This window comes from Bubalus kerabau, chromosome 19, assembly GCF_029407905.1.
Source record: "Bubalus kerabau isolate K-KA32 ecotype Philippines breed swamp buffalo chromosome 19, PCC_UOA_SB_1v2, whole genome shotgun sequence".
Taxonomy (NCBI): domain Eukaryota; kingdom Metazoa; phylum Chordata; class Mammalia; order Artiodactyla; family Bovidae; genus Bubalus; species Bubalus kerabau.
The window spans coordinates 7,754,578-7,778,507 of NC_073642.1; the positions used below are offsets into that span (position 1 = coordinate 7,754,578).

The following is a 23,930-nucleotide window of genomic DNA, read 5'->3' on the forward strand; positions in this document are numbered from 1 at the left end:
AGAATAAAGAAGTACCAAGTCTTAGGTTGAATATAGGCCTATAACTCATTCATATTATAATAAAACCAAGGTGTTTCTAATATACATTATAGAAATAAATCTTTGAATTAATAACTTGACAGAAAAAAGTACTAAAGACTCCTGTAATAACCTAGAACCTGCATTTGTATGCCAGCAGAATGAAGTAAGAATATTTAAACTAGCTTATCTTTCCTACAAGGTACTTCCTAAAGACTCCAGCTCAGCAATGGAAATTGACTTACTCATTTCTTTTCATAACTAAGAGCTCTGTAGCACCAATAGCGTAAGTAATAGATTCCTGCTCTCCCTCCCCCAAAAGCAGACACTTTAGTGAGGATGCTGGTGGAAGCATTAGCTAAGTAACTAAAAATATTCCCCCTATTCTCTGGTGGCTCAGACGGTAAAGAATTCACCTGCAATGTGGGAGACTGGGTTCAATCCCTGGGTTGGGAAGATCCCCCGGAGGAAGGCATGGCAACCCACTCCAGTATTCTTGCCTGGAGAATATCCACGGACAGAGGAGCCTAGTGGGCTGCAGACCACAGGGTGGCAAAGAGTTGGACACAACTGAGCGACTAAGCACAACACAAACCATATGAAAAAAATGAGGAAAAGGAAATTCTACTCAAAGCCAAGCTTTCAGCCCAGCCTGAAGACCAAAACAACAACAAAACAACCATGATTAGAAACATAAAAACTACCAAATTTCAATGCTTGACCTCTAAGACTGTCACTCCACCCCCACAAAACCACAAGGCTTGGTGCCAGCAAACAGGCCTTAGGGTCACTTGCAAAAATCAACAAAAATATTAAACCCACTCTAAATCTGGGAAAATACTGGAGAAATGGGCAGATCAGACCACAGAATATAGGCAAGGAAGTTCACACTTCTGGTGATTTAAACGAATAGGTATCATTCAAAGTGCGCTCCACCATGTAAAGTGGTACAACCTTGAAGCACAATGCCCTAGGAGAAGACAGAAAAAAAGGAGGTGTGTCCTTTGGCAACTGGATGGTTCCTTTGAAAAAGAAAAAGGGGAAATTTTAAGGCCTTGCTAGACCAAAAAGAATCATAGAATTGTAAGTCTCATAATCCTTCTCTTCAACCATTAAAACAGACAAATAAAAACTACTGACTATTCAATACTGACAGAAGAGGGCACCATTAAACTAGGAATACCGTAAAAAAACCCACTACCATAAAAATGAACAGAAGAAAAGTGCAATCCAGAAAATCAGGGAACAGAATTTGACATATCATGTGAGGGAAAAACCCTACCAAAAACAACCTCAAAGCAGAAAAAAAAATCTTTAAGTCAGTATTCCAAACAGAATTAAATATTTTCTATTAATGTAGTATCCCTAGTAATTAAGAACTATTATATTAATAATTGGATTAATATCTTCAAACAAGCATTTGAGGATATGAAAACCACTTTGACTCAGACAGCAATTGAAAAACTAAAAACAAAAACAAGAAAGTTAAAAGTAACTGAATTAAAAAAATTAGAAAACAAATTACAGAAATGAAGAATAAATTTGCAAGGCACCCAAGGGAGAATTGACTCAAATGAAAATGATCTACCACAGTCCATAATATAACAGCATCTGTTACGAGCCACATCCATCCACATCTAATGTTGTTTCATCTGATTTCAGGTAACTATCTATGACTTCATAATAATTCACAAGCCACAACCCTTCCAAAATTCATCTACATTAGCAAACTTCATGTCTTTCCCATACTAAAAAGGCATATTTACTCTTTATGATTACTTAAACCATTTAATACAATTAAAACTGTATTTAACCACAGTTAAAACCATGGCTGCTATTAAATAGGTTTATTAGGTTCCTGTGTGTGTGTCTTCAGTTGCTTTAGTATGTCTGACTCTTTGCAATCCCAAGGACTGTAGCCTGCCAGGCTCCTCTGTCCACGGGATTTTCCAGGCAAGAATACTAGAGCGGGTTGCCATTTCCTCCTTCAAGGGATCTTCACAAACCAGGGATTGAACCCACCCCTCCTGCACTGCAGGCAGATTCTTTACCACTGAGCCACAAGGGAAGCCTTTTTGAGTACATTCTCCTAGATCCATTGATGCCAAAAACCCCATGATGTTTACTACACAACTCTGCACAGCACAGTGATTTTTAGGGACACATATGCTACATTTTAGTGGAAACAACTGTAGATGTGAATGTATGGGTTAGTATACATATATTTCTTAGCTCTGCTGAGAAGGCATAGAAATAATGATACCTCAGGGGCAATTAGCACACCTAGCTACCCAGATCTTGGTTTCTAAATGCCATCCTCCAATAAAAGGAGCCAAGGCTCTTCAGAAAAGAAGGTGATTCCAGGACTGGGAAAGGTAAAATACAAGATGAGCCTGGAGCAATTAAACAGCCTGCTTTGTTAAGAAAGATATGTTTATATGTTGTGGGCTTTTTTCTTTTTTTGCTTGTTTAACTTAAGAAAATCTTAACTGCAACCACAAAATTAAAAGACGCTTGCTCCTTGGAAGAAAAGCTATGACAAACCTAGACAGTGTACTAAAAAGCAGAGACATCACTTTGCCAACAGAAGTTCATATAGTCAAAGCTATGGTCTTTGCAGTAGCCATGTACGGATGTGAGAGCTGAACCATAAAGAAGGCTGTGTGCCAAAGAACTGATGCTGGAGAAGGCTCTTGAGAGTCCCTTGGACACCAAGGAGATCAAACCAGTCAATTCTAAAAGAAATCAACCCTGAATATTCATTGGAAGGACTGATGAGGAAGCTGAAAGCTCCAATACTTTGGCCACCTGATGCAAAAAGTCGACTCACTGGGAAAGACCTTGATGCTAGGAAAGACTGAGGGCAGAAGAAGAAGGGGGAGGCAGAAGATGAAATGGCTGGATGGCATCACTGACTCAATGGACATGCTGCTGCTACTGCTGCTAAATCGCTTCTGTTATGTCCAACTCTGCAACCCCATTGATGGCAGCCAACCAGGATACGCCATCCCTTGGATTCTCCAGTCAAGAACACTGGAGTAGGTTGTCATTTCCTTCTCCAATGCATTGGAAGTGAAGTCACTCAGTCGTGTCCGACTCTTCGCGACCCCATGGACTGCAGCCTACCAGGCACCTCTGTCCATGGGATTTTCCAGGCAAGAGACTGGAGTGGGGTGCCATTTCCGTCTCCGCAATGGACATGAGTTTGAGCAAACTCAGGGAGATGGTGAAGGACAGGAAAGCCTGGCGTGCTGCAATCCATGGGGTCAAAAACATTTGGACACAACAACTGACAAACATCATCAACTGAAAACATAATATCTGAAGGATTTCACTTTTATTTTCCAAGGGCAAACACTGAGAATCTTGAGATAATCAAAACAGAGTTACTCTGCCTTAGGGCAAGCACATACTTAGGCTTTTTTAAATAGACAATTGCTCCTCTTTCCCTGCCCATTACATATCTTCACTTCCACTTCTCTTCAAATACCCATTCCATGGCCAACTCCTTAGACACTGTCATTAACAGGAACTGTTCCACTTCTAAGAGTAAATTATTCATCCCACTCTCTGACTATACCCTCTTAATCCACCTAAGCACTCTACCACAAGTAAATTCATCATCTTCCTCCAGAGCCTAATCCTCCCTTGTGCTTCCTATTTCAGTAAACTCATTCATTCTGTCAACTGCCCAAGCCATAATCACCCTAAACTCTTACTCTTTAACCTTCCAAAAGCCCCTACTATGTATCTTCTCAAATCCAACTATTTATTCAATCCTCATTCCACTACCATAGTCCAGGCCACCTTAGCCCTTTGAACTAGTTTTTTGGAATATCCTCCTCAATTACTCTCCCTACCTACCAACTTTAACTCTCTCCAAAGAAGCTGACACAGAGCAATCAGTATTACCTTTTAATTTCCTGCCAGGCTTAAGATGCTAAGATTTTCCCTAAAATACAATACAAATTCGCTTAGTCGTGTCCGACTCTTTGCGACCCCATGGACTGTAGACTACCAGGCTCCTCGTTCCATGGGATTTTCCAGGCCAGAATACTGGTGTGGGTTGCCATTTCCCTCTCCAGGGGATCTTTCCGAGCCAGTGATCGAACATAGGTCTCCCGCATTGTAGGCAGACTCTTTACCATCTGAGCTACCAGGAAAGCCCCACAAATTCCTTAACATAGCTTAAAGGGCTCTTCAAATCTGGTCCCTACTTATCTCTCCAGTGTCATCTCTCTGGCACTGCTTGATTCATTCATAGGTACTCTTTGAGTTTCTCCAAGTAATCTAAGCTCCCTAAGCATATTTCTTGTCTTTATTACAGGTCTGGTAAACTCTACCCATTCTCTTCACAAAGCTAAGTCCTATTCACCCTTTAGACTTCAACCTAAGTTGAAGAAGTCACTGGGATAAATTTTCCTCAGTTTAGTTGCTCAGTCATGTCTAATGCTTTGTGACCCCATGGACTGCAGCATGCCAGGCCTCCCTGGCCATCACTAACTCCTGGAGCTTGCTCAAACTCATATCCATCCAGTCTGTGATGCCATCCAGCCATCTTATCCTCTGTCGTCCCCTTCTCCTCCTGCCCTCAATCTTTCCCAGCATCAGGGTCTTTTCAAATGAGTCCGCTCTTTGCATCAGGTGGCCAAAGTATTGGAGCTTCAGCTTCAGCATCAGTCCTTCCAGTGAATATTCAGGGCTGACTTCCTTTAGGATGGACTGGTTGGATCTCCCTGAAACTGGGTAAACTGTGCCTTCTATGTGCTCCTGCAGCACTCCACACATCAAGCACACAGCAAAGTGTTCATTCTTATTCCTCATCACGTAGCCCTGTGGACTGAATAAGATAATGAAAACCAAACTATGAAATAAATTACCAAAGTAACACAATGCTTACAAAGAATTAGAACCCAATGACCTCTGGCTCAGGAACACAATATTCTTTCCACTATACTTTGCAGCACTTAATTTTACTTTCATAAACAAGTCAATGTTAATTAAATATAAAGCATAAAATCTAGAGTTAAAAAGGATCTAGATATCATCTCATTTTATAATTAAAGTGAAGCCCAGAAAAGGCTAAAGAACACTACAAAACAGCAATGCCAGGATTAGTCATTTTGATGTTCTTTAATTACATACTTTAGTCTCAGGAATAAGGTTTTTAAAGTTTTAAAGCTGAAAAACTTTCTACTTCAAGGTTAGCAGAATTATTAAAAACAAAACAAATGAATCATCAATTCACTTAAAAGTTTCCATAAAACTTTTAACAAAACACAAGATTATTTGACTATGGTATAACACTAATAAAAATAATACTGAGTCATTATTATATTTATAATATAAACAACACATGGGTACCAATCATGCTCAAGGCACTGTGAAACATATTCACTGAACAAACAAAGATACAAAACAGAATTCCTATTTCCACAAAGTTTAAAATAAGTTTTGGAAAATGAGACCCAACCGTTACAAAATTAAACAGAAAAATTACAGGACAAATTAGTCACTTAAATGGTTAACAGTTTCAAAAGAAGTGATTCTGTTGCAAAGTGTTTCAGGAATGTAAAGAAAAATTACAATCTACTGCCTGAGCAATCTGCATAAACTCAAAATTTCTTAACTTGGTCAGCTGAAAGGGCTCAAAACAATGATATTCCAGTGTCAACAAGCTTACCTGCTGTCCAGTTCTTGATTTCTAAATACTCTGACCCAATGAAAAGAAACCAGGACTCCTTGAAGAAATGGCTGATTCTAGGACAGTAGCAGAAAAAGCAGACAATGAACCTGGAATATCTTTTGTCTCAAAAGGAATGAAGTGCTCCAAAAATGATAGGAATGTGTCAAAACAATGAGTTAACTTGAAGGAGCTCCCACTGACCAAATCTGAGTTAATTTGGAACATCAAAGTGAATACTGACAAGTAATGAGAGAATAATCTACTTAAAAAAAAAGAATCTCTGAATTTATATTGATATTAAATAAACAAATGAGAAGGAAAAGCTCTAATTTACAACTTACTAGAAGGCCAAGTAACAAATGTAGAAGAAACAGTAAAAAAACGCCACTTTGGAACCACTGTACAATAACTGATTCAGGCAAAAATCATTAATGAATGTTAAAACCATTATGTGAACATTTTAGGGAAAACAAAAACACAGCCTCAAAGCAGCTCCCCAAAGATTATTCAATAATAACAAGGAGGAAAATGAAAATTTTTATATGGAGAAAAAATTGGTAGGCAAACCTTAAACTAGTGATACAAGTAAACATCAACAACAAGGGATCAGACAGACATGATACTGCCTCCTGATAGTGATGCACTGAAGGAAAGCGCATCAAAGCTTATGTGGTATTCCTGCCAAAAACGCAGAACCTGAATCTACCAACGAAGAAGCAACACAACAAACCCAAAGTAATGGACATCCTACAAAACAAAAGACTGTACTCCTCAAAACTAACGATTTCATGGGGGAAAAGGTTCAAGGACTGTCTCAGGTTAAAGGATATATGACAACTAAAATAAAATAAAAAAGGAGTTAAAAAAAAAACTATTAAAGAATCTTACTGGCACTACTGAAGAGACTCCAACATGAACTGTATAATAAACTACTGTATCAATATTAAATTTCTTGAATCCATCATACTGTGGTTATGTAAGAATATCTCTTTGTTCTTAGGCAACATTGCTGAAGCATTTAGGGGTAAAGGATCACGATGTATGAGACCTACTCTCAAATGGCTCAACAATAACAATAATTATGACACGAAAAGGAGGAGGGTAGAGTAGGAAAAAGAAGATCTAGAGAGTGGATTTCTGCTATTACATCGTAATACATGGTATGCTGGATGTTTAATATGAGGTTTCCTTGTCAGCAATGTACATTAATGCAGCATTTCTATCCCTTGTATGCATCTGTGATGTTCTGCCTCAAAAGATACGCCTCTAACTTTAACTGAATACACTTGAATCTTTGGTATCCTCTATAAGATGTAATGAAGGAGCTTCAAATTATAGATAAAATAATATCAGTTTCCAGACTTTGAAATCACTCTGCAAATACAGCGAACCATAAGGCAAATATACTAAATATTAACAATTGATGAATCTAGGTGACAAGTATATGAGCTCACTGTATTAGTCTTATAACTTACATTTAAAGTTTTCCCAAAACAAAACATTAAAACAACGACAACCTTCTGCCAACACCAAAACATTACTTTGGGTAAACTGAGTCATTTCTGAAAAATAAAATCTTTTGACTCCCAGATTCTTTTCTCCCTTTTCTTCATGATCCACGTCACTTTAACACTATTAAAAGTTTTCATCACCAAAATAAACATTTTGACAAAGTAGTCCCCAACATGCAAATAAGTTACATTTCAAAATCTCATTTGTAAGTCACATGTTTAGAATGTAGAATGATCTTCACCATTACAAACAGTGGTTAGGTTCCTAATGCTGGGAACAAAAACTCTCACAAGATGGAATCTCAGAAAATGCTCAACAGTCTGGGATTCTAATCTTAACCCAGAATGCATGTCAATATGTACAAAAAAATGCACAAACCAGTATTTTATAATCTGGAAAGCACTTTTATCATTTTTAAAGTCTCATTTGGAAAACTTGGTTTGGGTTGGTCATCTTAGTTGTTCAGACAACTTTCACTCAATTCAACATTTACTGAGCATTCACTATGTGGCAAGACAGACAGGTGTGTATTGAACATACTAAAAGACCAAAGCAGTATCTCTGACATAGGAACTTAGCCTAGCAGAAGAGAGTGACGTCAACTACAATATTTTAAATGTTCAATGAAAGTGCAAGAGGAGAGTGAAAAAGTTGGCTTAAAACTCAACATTCAGAAAACTAAGATCATGGTATCTGGTCCCATCATTTCAATGCAAATAGATGGGGAAACAGTGACAGACTTTATTTTTCTGAGCTCCAAAATCACTGCAGATGGTGACCACAGCTATGAAATTAAATTAAAAGACACTTACTCCTTGGAAGAAAAGTTATGACCAACCTACACAGCATATTAAAAACCAGAGACATTACTTTGCCAACAAAAGTCTGTCTAGTCAAGGCTATGGTTTTTCCAGTAGTCACATATGGATGTGAGAGTTGGACTATAAAGAAAGCTGAGCGCCGAAGAATTGATGCTTTTGAACTGTGATGTTGGAGAAGACTCTTGAGAGTCCTTTGGACTGCAAGGAGATCCAACCAGTCCATCCTAAAGGAAATCAGTCCTGAATATTCATTGGAAGGACTGATGCTGATGCTGAAACTCCAATACTTTGGCCACCTGAGGCAAAGAACTGACTCACTGGAAAAGACCCTGATGCTGGGAAAGACTGAAGGCAGCAAGAGAAGGGGACAACAGAGGATGAGATGGTTGGATGGTATCACCGACTCAACGAATATGAGTTTGAGTAAACTCCAGGAGTGGCGATGGACAGGGAGGCCTGGCATGCTGCAGTCCATGGGGCGCAGAGTTGGACATGACTGAGCAACTGAACTGAACTGAAATGTTCAATAATGCATTTTACTCTACAAATATTGTTTGCATTGAGAGCAAGGGAGGTAAAATTTGTCTAAAAAGATTAAAATCAGTATCAAGATAATATCTGGGGTATAACTTAAAGGATAAGTATTTCAGTAGGTATATGAACAATGGAGCATTCCAATCCCTGGCAAAAACATGAACAAGCTACAGAAATACTACATTCAGATAACAGAAATAAACATCATACTTACACAATAACCAAACAAGATACCTACAAATATACTAAATATTCTTAATGGAAATAAACAAAATGTGGGAGAGAGTAACTACTGGACTGCAACATTAAACAGGATGGTCTGAGTGAAGAAGTGAGATTTGGGCCAAGTTCCAAAGAGTCCGGCCAGGTCAGCCTTATGAAAAGCATCTCAAGCAGGTGGTACAAAAAGTGCACAAGACCCTAAAATGGAAGTAAAGAGTTTAAAAAACTCTGAGAGGTGCAAGTGGCTGGCCTCCAATGAAGGAAAAGACAATGAGAATAAGAAAGATCAGAATGGGAAGTTTAAGGAAAAATGACAAGATTGAGGCTCTTAAAATGGTCCCTAGGGTTGCGGTGTGAATAAAGAACTTATGAGGAACAGGAAAAGAAACAAGATGCCCAGTTAGGAGGCTACTGCAGTAATTCATGTAAGAGATCATGATGCCGTGAAATAAAGAGGCGGCAATGAAGGGCTTCCCTGGTGGCTCAGCTGGTAAAGAATTCACCTGCAATGTGGGAGACCTGGGTTCGACTCCTGGGTTGGGAAGATCCCCTGGAGAAGGGAACACCTATGTACTCCAGTATTCTGGCCTGGAGAATTCCATAGACTGCATAGTCCATTGGGGTTGCAAAGAGTCGGACACAACTGAGTGACTTTCACTTCACAATGAAGGCTAAGAGCAGTGGATTAGTGCAAGATAAACTCCAAAGGTACAACAGAAAGTGTGGATAGACTGGATCTGAAAGAAAAGAAAGGAATCCAGAATGTTATCTTAGGTTTCTGGCTTGAGTACTGCCACCTACTCAGACGGGGAAGGCCAGCAGAGACATCAGGGTATGAACATAAGAGGGAGGAAGAAGGCTGGGAGAAAGGAATAAATAGCTATATTTTAGTCATGTAGCTAACATTATGTTTGAAATCCCAACTAGATTTCCAAGTGGGTATCAAAATCAGGAAAATTCTGGACCAGAAAAATAAAAGTGGGAGACATCAGCATGAAAATAATAGCCTTTTCAGGGAAGAGCAAACAGCTGGCCTTAACTGGGTCATAGAAACTGAAGGCTTGTTGCTGACAATAAGCCTGAAAAGATAGGATAGAATATATTATGAAGTGAACCATGATTAATAATGGCAACAGCAGTAGTAGTAATGATAGTAACAGTAAGAAAAAAAAAACTACATTTTTAGGTACCAAGCACTGTGCTAAAAGCTTGATAATATACATCTCATTCAATCCTCTCAACAACTCTGCAAAGTAGATAATATTATAATCACTGTTTTATACGCTGAGCTTCAAGAAGATTGAGAACTTGCCAAAGAACAAAAAGTGCTAGAGTGGGTATTCTAAAACTTAGGCAGTCAGATTTTAGAGATCAACCTCTTATCTCTTACATTACTACCTACCTCTTTACTGATTTTATATGCCTTTGAAGTTTTTCTTAAAAGAAGTATAACATTTAGATCTGAATTTTAGAAATATAATTCTAAAAAAAAAAAAAAAGAAATACAATTCTAGTCTTTATGTAAAAGATAAATTGGTAGGGGTGGGGATAAAAAATAAGACAAGTAAACACAGTATTAGTCAATGCAAAAGACCTTGTTTTAATAAGCCAACAGTTATTAGTTTTCTTACTAGGTTACATGAAGAGTATCCTTTTGTTCCAAGGGTGACAAATCATACCTCAAAGTAATCCAAGTCAACCTCCACAATGATGCTGCTGGCAACAAAAATAAGCTGCTGAAAAAGGTCCAGCTCATGCAGTATAAATTTACCACCCACTACCAAAACATTTCTCAAAACATGTAACAATGTAACTTTATTGATTGCTGAATTTAAGTTCATAAATTAAAGTTTCTGTATTTGTATAAGGCGGAAAATAAAATTAGTACTGACTCAAGACAACCATAAAAAGATGTGCCTTGGTTGATAGTTATTAGAAATCAGATCAGCTAGTATGTTTTTGCACCCTTGTTAACAATTCCTCTAGCTTTCAGCATCATCAATCATTAAACTGATGAAGTAGTAAATTATCTGCTGTCCTACACCATTGTTCAAATATCTGAGAGTCCACCTCATAAACCGGCTAATTTTATGATTTCAAGTGATTAACAAGATGATTCAATGTTAAATAAAATACTAAGTTCAGTAAGTATCAATTCCAATAGTAATTATTAAAATCAACAAATGACAAACATCTATATAATGTAGTATTTATTATGTGTTAACACATATCCTATGCCATGCATGAGACTTATTAACAAATGGGCTTACACTCTCAATTATAATAAACTGGAGTCATCCATTTATCATAGAGTACACAGATAAAGCATACAAAAATAATTTAGTTCCACCGAACAAATAAAATGAAGAATAAAAAATTATAATTACCCCACGAGAGAAAAGCTATTTTTTACATATATATACACCAGGCTTCCCTAGTGGCTCAGTCAGTAATGAATCTTCCTGCAAGGCAGGAGACCCAGGTTCGATCCCTGGGTGGGAAAGATCCCCTGGAGAAGCAAATGGCAACCCACTCCAGTATTCTTGCCTGGAAAATCCCACGGACAGAGGAGCCTGGCGGGCTACATATAGCCCATAGGATGCAAGAGTCAGATGTGACTTAGTGACTAAACCAGGTATGTTGTAAAAATATTTTTTATAATTTCAAATTTTAAATACCATATTTTAAAGATGACTCTCACAGATATCACTAAGAGATATGTTTCATTGAAAGTCAGGAAATATACTCACATTTTACTTTGATTTTTTAATACACAGAGATCATGGAAGTTAGAATCCAACAATGATTGCAGATAAGCCAACTAAACATTTAATGTATGACAATGAATTTAAGATGTTGGGATATTTTATCCCAAACAAATATATGAGCATTCTCCTGTATTTATGCATTACATGAACTCCTTTTTGGTAACAAACACAAAGGTACATGTAAGAGGCAGATCACCTATACAATCTTCATAGGAAGGAAGGGATGAAGGGAGATGAGGCAATATACATTTTGTACACATTTTGTACATTAAGCCTCAAGCAACCCCTAGGACCTATTCATTTAATTTTAACAATTCTATGGGGCAGATGGTATAATTCCTTCCCATTTTACAGAAGATGTCGCATATCTTTGTCAGTGGTAGAGCTGGCATCAGAACCAAGATCTGACAACAAAGTCAAGCAGCCTTCCTTTACTTGCAAATCAGCACAATGTGTTAAAGTGTTTTTTGCAGGAAGTTATCTAACTAGAATATAGACTTTATTTTCCATATTTATAGTTGTCTTATTACTACACACTGAAAGACCACTCCTCACTTTAGTAAGAATATTCAGAAATTTTCTTTCTAATCTAGAAAAAAAGGCAATGCTAAACATATTCAATCCACAAAACATTATTTTTCATTGCTCCATCACTAATAAAAGAAAAATTTCAGCTAGACTTTGTAATATTAATATCTTCCAAGTGTATAACTTTCAAAGCAAAAAGATACATGCAAGGTCTGATTACAAGACAGAATATATAAAATTTAAAATGCCCACAGAAAATCGAGGACCAACATCATTGTGTGTTACAACAAATCCCTCTTGCTAGACTTTATAAAAGCAGCAAAAGGAGAGGAAAAAAGATGGCTTTCCAAAACCTGACTGATAAGCATGCTATTTCCCAGTAACAAATTTATGGTTTCTCTCTCCTAGATTAGAAAACACATCTACTAAAAAAACTCTTTATTGAAATATTTCAACTTCAAAATCATATTCTAATAAATATTTTCATAATTACTTAACTACTCTCAGAATACACTTCAATATTTCTCTCTTGATAACCAATGAGCGATGACACTGCTGCTTGAATATTAATAAAATTAAACTGCACTGCATCCTAGAAGTAAAATGCAAAGCAATAATGCAACTGCCCTGAAAAATAAAGCCTCACCATTCAAAATAGCTCATCTTGAAAAGATTATTTCCAGTTCCATTTACCAAAGCAAAGGTCTTTGTCACAAGTACTCTCATTAAGGAAGCATTAAAAACTCTTAACAATATAGATCATTCTCAAGCTTTAATTTAACAGTGATATTACAATTATTACCTCTAAACCCCAAAAAGCTACTTTCCTTCTACTGAACACCCTCCACCACTCAATCACTCATTACTCTAAACAATTTAGTGGGGAGAAAAAAAAAAAAACAATGGGAAGTAATTTAAGGAGTTAAACATAATTTTATCATCTTTTCTCCAAGATGAATAAAACCATAGTTATATATATAACAATAGGATGAATTAAATGAAATAATTGTGTTTAGATCACTACTACCTCACAATGGCTTTAGTAAATAAACTTTCATTGGAAGCACTCTTTCAACAGATTTATTAAAGACTGTGTCTACAAAATACTTAAATCACAGTTTTAATTCTTCAGTATTTTCATTGCAACACCATTACCACAACTTTTTACACTTTACTACACTGCTCACTGAAAATTAAAAATGATTTCAGAATCGGTTAGTGCATCATCATACAGAACTAGACACATAACACGTGTTCATTGTTTGATATAAAGTCTAACTAAATTTGTCATCCACTTTAGTGAAGACACTTTTGACTTTTTTCCTAAAACAAAAGCTGCCCTTCACAAGAAAAGACACGAGTAAAGACTTATAACTTCAAAAATAAACCAAACCAAAAGATGCACATACAAAAGTCATAATAAACAAGAGTTATTTTATCCTCATTTCTTAAATTCATACTAAAATAAATGCCATTTCTGTGTTTGCAGAAAAAAATCTTTAAGCTATTTTGTTTACCTTTGCCACAGACTGTACAAGTACTGCCAAGGTAACACAGATTTTAAAACTGACAACTGGAGTACTTGGCAGTTGCCAAAACAACACAGCTGGATTCTTAAAGGAAAAGTGCTCTTGTGTAATGTACACCTAATTACAGCTTTAGAGAACCTTCTCTCCATTTACTAAAAAAAAAAATACACATGGAAAACATACTGCACTAAAACTTGACAATTTTCAGACAATATTTTTCTTAAAAATACACGTAACTCTTAACACACCACAGCAGGCCGTTTTAAAAGCACACTTATTAGAATCACAATCTCACTGTAAACTAAAATGCAGGTTAACACTGTGCTATGACTCTTCAATCCACACATGGATCCCTATCGGATCCTGACAGGATGCGCGCTTCTTATCTCAGCAATCAGTCATCAGGTCTGAGGACATTTTTACAGTGACACTTTAAGGGGGGCGGGGGAGAGAGAACACAACAACTTGTTTTTTCTGATTCAGAAACGCTCACATTTCCAAACTTGTTTACACTATCTCACCTACTAAGGGATCCTTATGGATCAAAGACAGACAGAATCGAATTGAAGGACAAAGTTTCCATCACAGAAAACCTTCCCTGCGAGCCGGGATCTACTTTGGATGGACGTCCGGGGGGCAGCGAGCGGTTCCCTATGCTGACCCTTGTTCCCCGCGACGTCTCCCTGCACCGTCGGGAGTCCGCACCCGAAGGTGCCCCCAGCCCAGGCCACCTTCTGGCCCCAAGTACCGAACCGGCCAGTGACACACACACACACACACCCCAACACACACAGAGAGTTCCGCTCCGTTAGACCAACCTTCTTCCAAAACAGAAGTGAGGGAACTTCTTCCAACAAGAGCGCAAAACGCCCCCTGCAGCAGGGGTCAGTCGCTTCGGGAAGACCCCTGCCTCCACGGCAAGATTAAGAAAAGGGCCCTCGGGCGTTTCCCCACAGAGAGCCTCCGGACCCCCAGGGAACTCCCTCAACTTTCAAGGAGGCGACGTCCGCCACCGCCCCCCAGCCCCAGACGCGACGTGCGCCCCGGGAGACTCCGAGCGCCCAGCCCGCGCCGCCGCGCCTCCCTCAGCCGGCCCGCGACGCCCCTCAGCCCGCGGGCCCGCCCTCGGGGCACCCCGCCCCCACCTCCACAGGAGGCGCCGACCCCGACGCGACCACTGCTGCCGCCTCCCCGCACCCCACCCGGCCCGCCGCAGCGCGCCTCCGCCCCGGCCTCTGCCAGCGGGACGCGGCGCCGCGCCGCCGTCCCGGGGGCCCCGCGGGCGCCCCTCCCGAGCGGCGCCGCCCCCCGCCCCGGCGCCCCCCAGCCCTCACCCGGTCCTCTCGCCGAGACGCAGCCCCTCGGGCCCCACCGACCCCACCGACCGAGCCCTGTCGCCCGCGGCCCTTACCCGGTCTCCGGCGAATGCGGGCGGGCGCGCACACGCCGCAGCCAGGGCCCGCCACCCGCGCTCCGCGCCGCCCGGAGCCGCCTCCTTCAGCCCCGGACTCGCCGGGACATCCGCGCACGGATCCCCACACCGGGGCTATTTTTAGGAGACAGGCCCCGGCCAGACCGGAACTCGTTCCGTCGGCGCGCGTGCGCACTGCTCCCACGGCCCTCTGTGTTCCTCCGCCAGGCTCGCCTCTCCCTGCTTTCCCCTTGCTCCCTCTCTAGCGTCTCCCTTCAGGTTCCCTCTCAGGGCTGAGTTATCTTCTTGGCCCAGAGCACTTGGAGTGGGAAAGACAAAGGTTACGGGCCGGGAGAGCCACACCGTGTGAGGAAGAGCACTGCCCCACAAAGGCGCGCGGGGCGGACTATGTTTTTTCGGGTGGGTGAGGAGACGAATCACCCGGCACAGGAAGGAGATGACGGCGGTTTGGCGCCGGGGCTGCGCGCCGGAGCCCGCTTCCCTCAGAAGGACCGTGTTCTCCTGGAAGGGATATTGGTCACTTGATGAGGGCTCGGGCGCCTCCCAGGGCGGGGCGGCCCGGCGGCGTCGCGCCCCGCAGCCCCCGCCTCCCCCGCGGCGGCCTCCCAGAGCAGCCGCCGAGGCCCGGCCGGGAGCGGCTCCAGTGACGAGGCGCGTGGCGGGTCGCCTCGCGCGGCCGCTTGCTCCGGACAGCCCGGGGCGCCAGGGGGCGGGGCTCCCGGGGGCGGGGCCGGCGTCGGGGCGCGCGCCCGGCGTGGCCGCGAGTCGGGGTCCAGGCGGCGTCGCTCGGGAGGGACCGGACCTCGCCCGCCGGGCTTCTGGAGCCGCCACCGGACCCCCGCCCGCCTGGCGCACTCGGCGACCCCCGACCTCCGTTCGCCACGTTCACGGCCTCGGTGCGGCCGGGACCGCACCTGTGTCCTTGCCGGGGCTGCCACCAGACCACCCGCCCTGAGCGAGCGCGGTGGGACCCAGGCCCCTTGCACGCCGAGGCAGGTCGGACCCCGGCCCCCCCAGACGGCGGGACTTGAAGCGGCGTGGAAGGTGGGCGACGCCTTTCAGGGTGGTCAGCCAGGCTCCCTGCGTCCCAAGAGAGACTCAACCTACTAGTCGTTACTACTAGTAATAGTTGCTAGTAGTCGCAGCTGGTATACCTTGAGCGTTGAACTGTGTCAATAGTTTGCATTTGATAGCTCGTCATCCTTACAACATCCCTATGAAGTAGATTCAGTTTCTGTTCCCATTTTACATAGGAGGAAAAGGAAGCTCGAGTGCTGAAGTGACCTTCTGAGGTTACAGCTGAAGAGGAGGGCACTGGGCACTTGAACTCCTGACCACCCTGCGTATTGCCTTTTCTGAGAGAGGTGCGAAGGAGATGTGTTTGGGGAGCTGTTAGTTTTTGTCGAGGGAGGTCATTAGGAAGTGAGCCGTTGTGGTCTGCATCGTGAAGGCTGCTCGCCTAACGTTTCTACAGCCACGCTGCCTAGCTGCACCTATGCAGTGGACACAGAGCCAAATAATTATATTCGTTTGAAGATGAAAAATTCATTCCCAAGGCACTTGAAAAACAAAGTGGTTGGGGTGAGTGAGCAGATTCGCAGAGGCTATGGGTAGAGGAACTGGAAGTTTCAAAGGAAGCTGGAGACTAGCAGTCTTCCTCCCTCAAGGACAAGGCAACCTACTGGGGAGAACCCAACACAAAAGGGACACACAAACACCAGACACTGGCAGATAAACTTGGAGTTCTGCTCAGAGCCCCACGATGTGTTCAGAGGAATCAGCAGCAGGAAGGTTTAAAAAAAAAAGGTAGAATTTGGTGTGACCCTGCAAACCATGTGGAAATGCACACTTTTTAACCTGCCAGAAGCTGCAGAGCCAGCTGGATTTGGCTTCTCTGCTCCAAGAAAACAGAAGAGTTGAACAGTTTTCCTTCAGAAAAAGGTGCGGTGGAGGGCCCACGAGCAATGGCTTCCCTCATTCACCTACTCTTCATCCTGGAAGGAGAAGAGGGACAATGAGAACAAATTTTTCTGAAAGAGTTTTTCATACTCTCATTGTTCCTTCCCATCTACCACCCTTGGCAGAAGCTGACCGTCTTGGAGGTACGGAAGACTCAGTTCAGACTGCCTACCTCCTACCCATTTAGTGCTATTGGTCATTCCAGAAAGTCAGATAGAGAACTTGGCTTTGAGTCTAGCCAAAGCAGAAATGAAGAGTGTTTGTGTTGCATAAGAGCACCTCTTTCCCCAACCGCCCCCCCCCCCAACTTGCAAATCAAAGCCCTGGTCTAAAAATTGAAGGAAGGAGGGGGAAAAGTTTAAGAATTCTAGAGCACAGCTATTGTAAAATCCATTAGCAAACCATAATCACTTATTTGTAACTAAAGTAACCAATCTTAGGAAATTATCACAGCCTTTATGGTCTCAGAAGCATGTCTGAAGTCCAGTGTCTCCAACAATTTGCTGCACTCAGCTGGGCATAGACGCCATGTGCCTGTGGCTTCAAAGGAACTTCGGAAGAGCAGCATCTCTTAGTCCTCCAACTTTTTCTGTCCTCCTTAAAGCACTTAGGTGTCCAATTGTGTCTCAGCTGAAGGGGCTCCACATTGTACTAGGCAGTGTGATAGGTGAGAAGGAGCAGCCCTTCCTTTAAAGAGGCTGGCAGGCTATGGGGGAGGTACACCTTAAAACACAAGCCAGCTTGATAACCACCGAGAGGGGTTTCCAAGGAGACTAGAAGAGCACGGAAGATGAATATCTAAGAGGGGAAGAGAATTAGGGAGGTCTTCTTAGAGGAGGCAACCCCACAGTGAATCAAAAAGCCTCCAAGAAGGATGAAAAGGGGTCCTCTCATTATGTCATGATCTGAAGAATAAAGCCCAAGCTCCCCAGGAGGCAGAGATCTCAGACCACTGGTCAGTCTTACCCTCAGCCTTTCCTGCCTCATACCTCACCATCCCCGTTCAGACATACGAATCACACACCAGGCTATTTCCTGTGTCCAGGATAAACCCCTTTTCATCCATCAGGTCTCTATTAGGCATCATTTTCTCTAACAGCCCGTCTGTAATACAGTGCCTAGTTGAAGTGTAAATATTTCTGTATGTATGTCTGTTTCCTTCCTTCTGGTGAGAAAGCCCCTTGAAGATAAGACATGTGATTTATTCTTTAATTGACCTGCTGTATCTAGCACAGTGCCTGACATGTAGTAGACAGTCAAATGTTTGTTAAATATTTATGAGCAGCCTATAGGCAAGGGAACTGCTGTGTGCAAGGACCCCATGAGTTTGGCTCAAGAGAGAAATCACAGCTAGAGCAGTGTGCCTGGAGCCTGGGGTCTGATCAAGCTTTGAGGAGTGGTGGGAGACAAACCTGGAAGAGCAGTCAGGAGTGAGACAGGGCAGAGCCTTAGCCCATCAAGTCAGGCCATTTGGATTTCTTTCTGAAAGCAAAGGAAAACCCTGACAGATTTCAAGCAGGTGAATAGCAAGATCTATTTGGCGTTTTAGAAGGTTTGCTGAGGGCAGTAGTGGGGTTGGCTGGGAGGGAGCAAGACTGGAGGCAGGGCAACCAGTTAGGAGGCCCTGGCAGTTTAGCCAATGCTGTCAGAACCTCTGTCCTTCCAACCCCAGATATCTCTTCAGACTGTCCCCACACATGCTAATGGCTTCCTGTTTCTCTGTTGAGGCTCTAGCCCCAGGAGAGGGCTTGCTTGGGTCAGTAGATATACACACCAGCTTCCTCGTACCTTGTGAAGACAATTCTGAGGCATGTACCTCAAAGTTTCTCTCGGGGTCCCAGTGGATTGGGCCCCAGTTGTCCTCAATAGTAATCCACTCATTAGCACACTTTTTGATGTCTCCCCTCACTTCCCACATCTCATTTTCCAGCTCTCCCACAGCCCTTCCCAGCTGCTGCTGCTGCTGCTGCTAAGTCGCTTCAGTCATGTCCGACTCTGTGCAACCCCATAGACGGCAGCCCACCAGGCTCCCCCGTCCTTGGGATTCTCCAGGCAAGAACACTGGAGTGGGTTGCCATTTCCTTCTCCAATGCATGAAAGTGAAAAGTCAAAGTGAAGTCGCTCAGTCGTGTCTGACTCTTAGCGACCCCATGGACTGCAGCCCACCAGGCTCCTTCATCCACGGGATTTTCCAGGCAAGGGTACTGGAGTGGGGTGCCATTGCCTTCTCCACATCACCTCCCAAATAAACCACATGCACCAAAATTCTTGGTTTGGGATCTGCTTTTCAGAAGACCCATTGAAGACAAATCGCAAATGAGATAAGAAAGAAAGAGGACCTGTTCTGAAGACAGTTGCCTGATGGTAAGGAGAGGGCAGAAGCAAAACTTGGAGCTAGAAGAATTGACTGCTTGTTGACCATTGAATCTGGGATCAGGGAAAGCAGGGGAGACTCAGCTGCCTCCAGGTTTCTGGCTTAGTCTCCTGAGTGGGTAACTGCAGCATCGTTTAAGTGGAAGACAATCAAGGAAGGTGGGACTGAGGGGGCTGGATGAGGGAAGTATGATGAGCTCCAGTCTCCTTATGTTGAATTGACATGCCTGTGGGACAAATTATCCTTAGCCTTGTGGGGCTGGAAAAAGATTCAGCTAGATGAGATTTGGACAATATAGGGAGGGCTTCCTGGAGGAGGAGAAATTTAAGCAGAGTTTTGAAACTGAGGTATATGGGCTGGAGGAAGAAAGAGACAACTGTGGATTAGAAGAATAACAATGAGAGGAATGGATAGTAAAAACAAAACAAAAAAGATTTATAGGGAGGAAAAAGCAAATTTATTTGAAACAGGGAAAATACAAAGAGCCCCCAAAGGATTTCAACTTGTGAGCTACTTGAAGATAGGGGCCATACCATAGTCAATCTTGTGTCCCGCACTCTTACACAAAGTTGGTATTTATTAATTATTGTGTGAACCAGGAAAAGTGTCTTAATAAATATTTTTCATGATGTCTTGAAGGTTTTAAATGTGTTTCAAATTAGCAGATTTAACTTTGTGTAAGGATTTGTGTCTTGTTAAGATATATCACATTTAAGAGAAACATCTTGCTTGTAAAGTTCTACTAGTAAATTTTACTTATAAATCTGACATAAGCTCTAATGACTTGTAAATATTTCAAAAAATCAAAATGCCACATTTTAAATTAAGCCTAAAGCTAAAGACATAATCCAGTTTGTACTGAAGTGTACACCTCAAGTTCTTTAGCGTTAAAATTTTGAACGTATGTATGAAAGAGACCTTTTGTGCATTCCTCTTCTATTCCAAGTTCCATGCTAAACAACCAGATCTAAATGCCATTTTCCAATAAAAGGAGCCAGGGATCCTTAGGGAAAGTGGCTGATTTCAGGAGAAGAAAAAAAAAAAAAAAACTAGATTAAACCTATGGTGCCAGAAAGCAAGAAAGTTCTTTAAAAAAAAAAAAAAAAAAAAAACCATAGGGCAGGTTAAAGGGACATAGGAGCCAATCTGAAAGAGCTGCCAATGGCCAAAGCTGGACCAGGTGGAGCAGCAATGTAATTTAATGCTGGTATTAGAGTGTTACACTGTAACCTATAGAATAAAATGAGACCATACTGATATGAATATATAACTGACTGAGTAAATAGAGTAAGTATAGATTTTACTTATAGAAGAATTCCCATTAAAAAAAATGTAGAAAGAATGAGAATGAAAACCACCATTAGGCAAACACCACAATTAATAACTGTCTGTAGGGAAGAATGTTCAGTGGGTGCAAAAAATAGTGGGGGAAAGAATTATGAGAACATGACATTTATATATTCTCAAAGTACTTCCCTGCAAGATATTTGCTAATTATGGAGAGAAAAATAGTAACTTTATGATAGGGAAACCCAGCAGACACCACCAGAGCCCAGTGAACAAAATCCTCATCACCAGCAACAAAGTCCATTCACATTATGCACCCTGTCTGTGTGAGGCGATGAGAAGGGCATGTCCCTTCTCTCATATTCCTGCCCAAAATGTCTGATCTGAATCTAATAGAGAACCTCGGATAAATACATATCTAGGCACGTTCTCGGAGAAGGCAATGACACCCCACTCCAGTACTCTTGCCTGGAAAATCCCTTGGGTGGAGGAGCCTGGTAGGCTGCCATCCATGGGGTCTCGAAGAATCGGACACGACTGAGCGACTTCACTTTCACTTTTCACTTTCACGCATTGGAGAAGGAAATGGCAACCCACTCCAGTATTCTTGCCTGGAGAATCCCAAGGACGGGGGAGCCTGGTGGGTTGCCGTCTATGGGGTCGCACAGAGTTGAACACAACTGAAGTGACTTAGCAGGCACATTCTACCAGACGGCTGACCAACGTTCATCGAAAGTGTCCAGAGGAACTGTCACAGATTTCAGATCAAGGAGGCTTGACAACTCAATGCAAAATGGGATCCTGGATTGGACCCTGGTTCAGAAAAGGGACGTCAGTGAGAAAATTGGTGAAATTCAAGTAAAATCTGTAGTTTAGCTAATAGTGTTATGTCAGGGTTAATTTCCTGGTTTTGATAATTATAGTATCTTTATGTAAGATTACATTCAAGGAAGCTGGGTGAATTCTTTGCACTATGTCACTTGTGGTAAGTCTGAAAGTATTTCAAGATAAAAAAACTTTTAAGTGACAAAATATTTTAGTATTCTATAGTTTAATTCAACTCCGCAATAATAAGCCTCATGTGGAGTTTAACTTAAAGCATTGTTACAATGGTAAGTTAAACTTCAAATTGAGCAATATTAGAACTATTGGGAAATATTTTTAAGTATGAATGTTTTGAGGTGGCCAACATTCTGAATGGGGAAGAAAAAACAGAATATGATACACAACACTAGGGTCCATGACTGCCATGTCTATGGCTATTTCTAAGCACCAGATAGTGACACACACGTATAACTTCTAATGTTACCTGTTACATCTTTTTCAAGCATTAAAAATGTTTTCACTTTTCTTATTTGAATATATCATGGGCTTTTATTCTTGAATACCTTATGATGAAAAGGATGAATTCAGGTTCTCAAAGAAGAGGATAAAAGACGTTTCCTTTACTCAGTTTATAATCTTACATGTCAAAGTCTACATGAAGATTAAGTAAACTTCAAAAATATGAGAAATCGAATCTTTGACAGCTGGATGTTTTATACAATTGAACTTCAAATAAGTCTTTCAATTTCTATGATATGTTGTCATTTTTGTTATATTTTATTTTTTTCCGTCTGCACAGAGTTTATTCTGACTTTGTGATCCTCTCCACAACCAACAATACTTTCACATGTCAATTATAGTAACTCCCAACCTTGAGTTTATTTTCTTTTCATTTTTTTGTATTCCATTCAAAGAGGGGCTGCATTTCACATATTCTCCCAACATCCCACTCACATCTACCCCTTGCATATGCGATTATGATCTCTCTCCTTTTATTGTCACAAATATGTCTTCTAAAAGCTGGAACTGTCCTAGTTCCCCCTCAACAATTTCTTTCCAGATGCATTGCAAACATTACCAGGCTCTATTTGTCTAATTAGGATCTCCATTTAGACCTATTCTGGGCCTGTGTGTCTCTAAGATCTCATAAAGAGAGAGAGGGTCAGTGTTCTCTGTGATGGCTGTGTTACATAAATCATTCCCAAATTGCTACTTATGATCTAGCAAAGATTTTTATCTGTTAGGATTGTATGATGTTAAAAGCTGAAACAAATCTAGGAGTCACCAAAACAAGTAAGACTACAAATTTTTTAGTCCAATGGCCTTTGTACAAATCACACCTCTCCATTTCCCAGGTATATAAATTTGGGAGAGCTGCTCAGCTTCTCCAAACCTCTATCTTCTTACCTATAAGATGATAGGAATCCTTCCTCAAGATTGTTTTGAGGACAAAGTAATCTATGTGCATAAATAGGAGCTACAGGTTTGGCTGTTCATTGACTGATTTCACAAACTTATACTGAGCCCTTACTGTGTGTCAGACACTGTTCTAAGCATGGGGAATACAGAGAAAATCAATGTTCTTAGGAAGTTTGTAGTCATGGATATACACAGACAATAAAAAATATATGTAAACAAGAAGATGTCAGATAGCGATATGGGTTATAATGAAAGAAAAACACAAGATCGTAAGAGAGCCATCGAGAGGAGACGTTAGCTGGGGCTTCCGAGCAGGCTTCTCTGAGGCAGTGACATTTAAACTGGGTGACAAAGTAGAGTCTCGGGCAAAGGGAAGGACAATGTCCTGAGGTGGGACTGAGCTTTTTTTGTTCAAAGAACAGAAAGAAGGCAAGTATGGCTGAAGCAAGGTTGGGGAACCCAGGATGGTTGTAGGCTATTGGAGGGTTGTTGTGGCATTGTTATCTAAGTGGGAAAACAATGAAAAAGCAATAGATTAAATTACCAGCATGTTAGTAAACATTCCTCACTTTCCATTCAGAAGGGGCAAGTGAGGCATCTGTCTGTCGGTTAGCACTTTTTTAGCTGCAAATGACAGGAACTCAAGTCAAACAAACCAAAATTAAAGGGAGAATTGACTGACTTGTTTGACTGAAAATTCAGGGCCATTTCTAATTCCAGCGTTGCTGGATTGGAAGCTAAAACACTCACTCACACACTCTCTTTCCCTCTCCTTTTGTCTCGGCTCCCCCATATATTTTGTTCTGTGCCCACCAATTCTTATGTTGAAACATAACCCCCAGTGTTCAGTATGAGGAGGTGGGGCCTTTGGGAGATGATTAGGTCATGAGGACAGAGGCCTCAGGATGGGGTTAGCACCCTCATGACAGAGACCCAGAGAGCTCTTTTTCTCTTGCCACGAGAGGACAAAGCAAGAAGGCCATCTGTGAACCAGGAAGCAGGCTCTCACAGCACAC

At 41.8% G+C, this 23,930-nt stretch overlaps 1 protein-coding gene across 15 annotated transcripts in view; it reads right to left on the reverse strand.

Moving 5' to 3' along the window:
• MEF2A (myocyte enhancer factor 2A) overlaps positions 1-15,432 on the reverse strand; it is a 169,113-nt gene extending 153,681 nt beyond the window's left edge. For 4 of the 15 annotated variants that reach the window (XM_055555858.1, XM_055555856.1, XM_055555854.1 and 1 more), the window contains exon 1: positions 15,030-15,386. The gene's annotated coding sequence lies outside the window, so the exon portion shown is untranslated. Of the gene's footprint in view, positions 1-5,701; positions 5,779-15,029 lie in introns of all 15 variants that reach the window. The other 11 variants (XM_055555857.1, XM_055555855.1, XM_055555864.1 and 8 more) reach the window with 11 other exon arrangements.
• Positions 15,433-23,930: the final 8,498 nt, after the last annotated feature.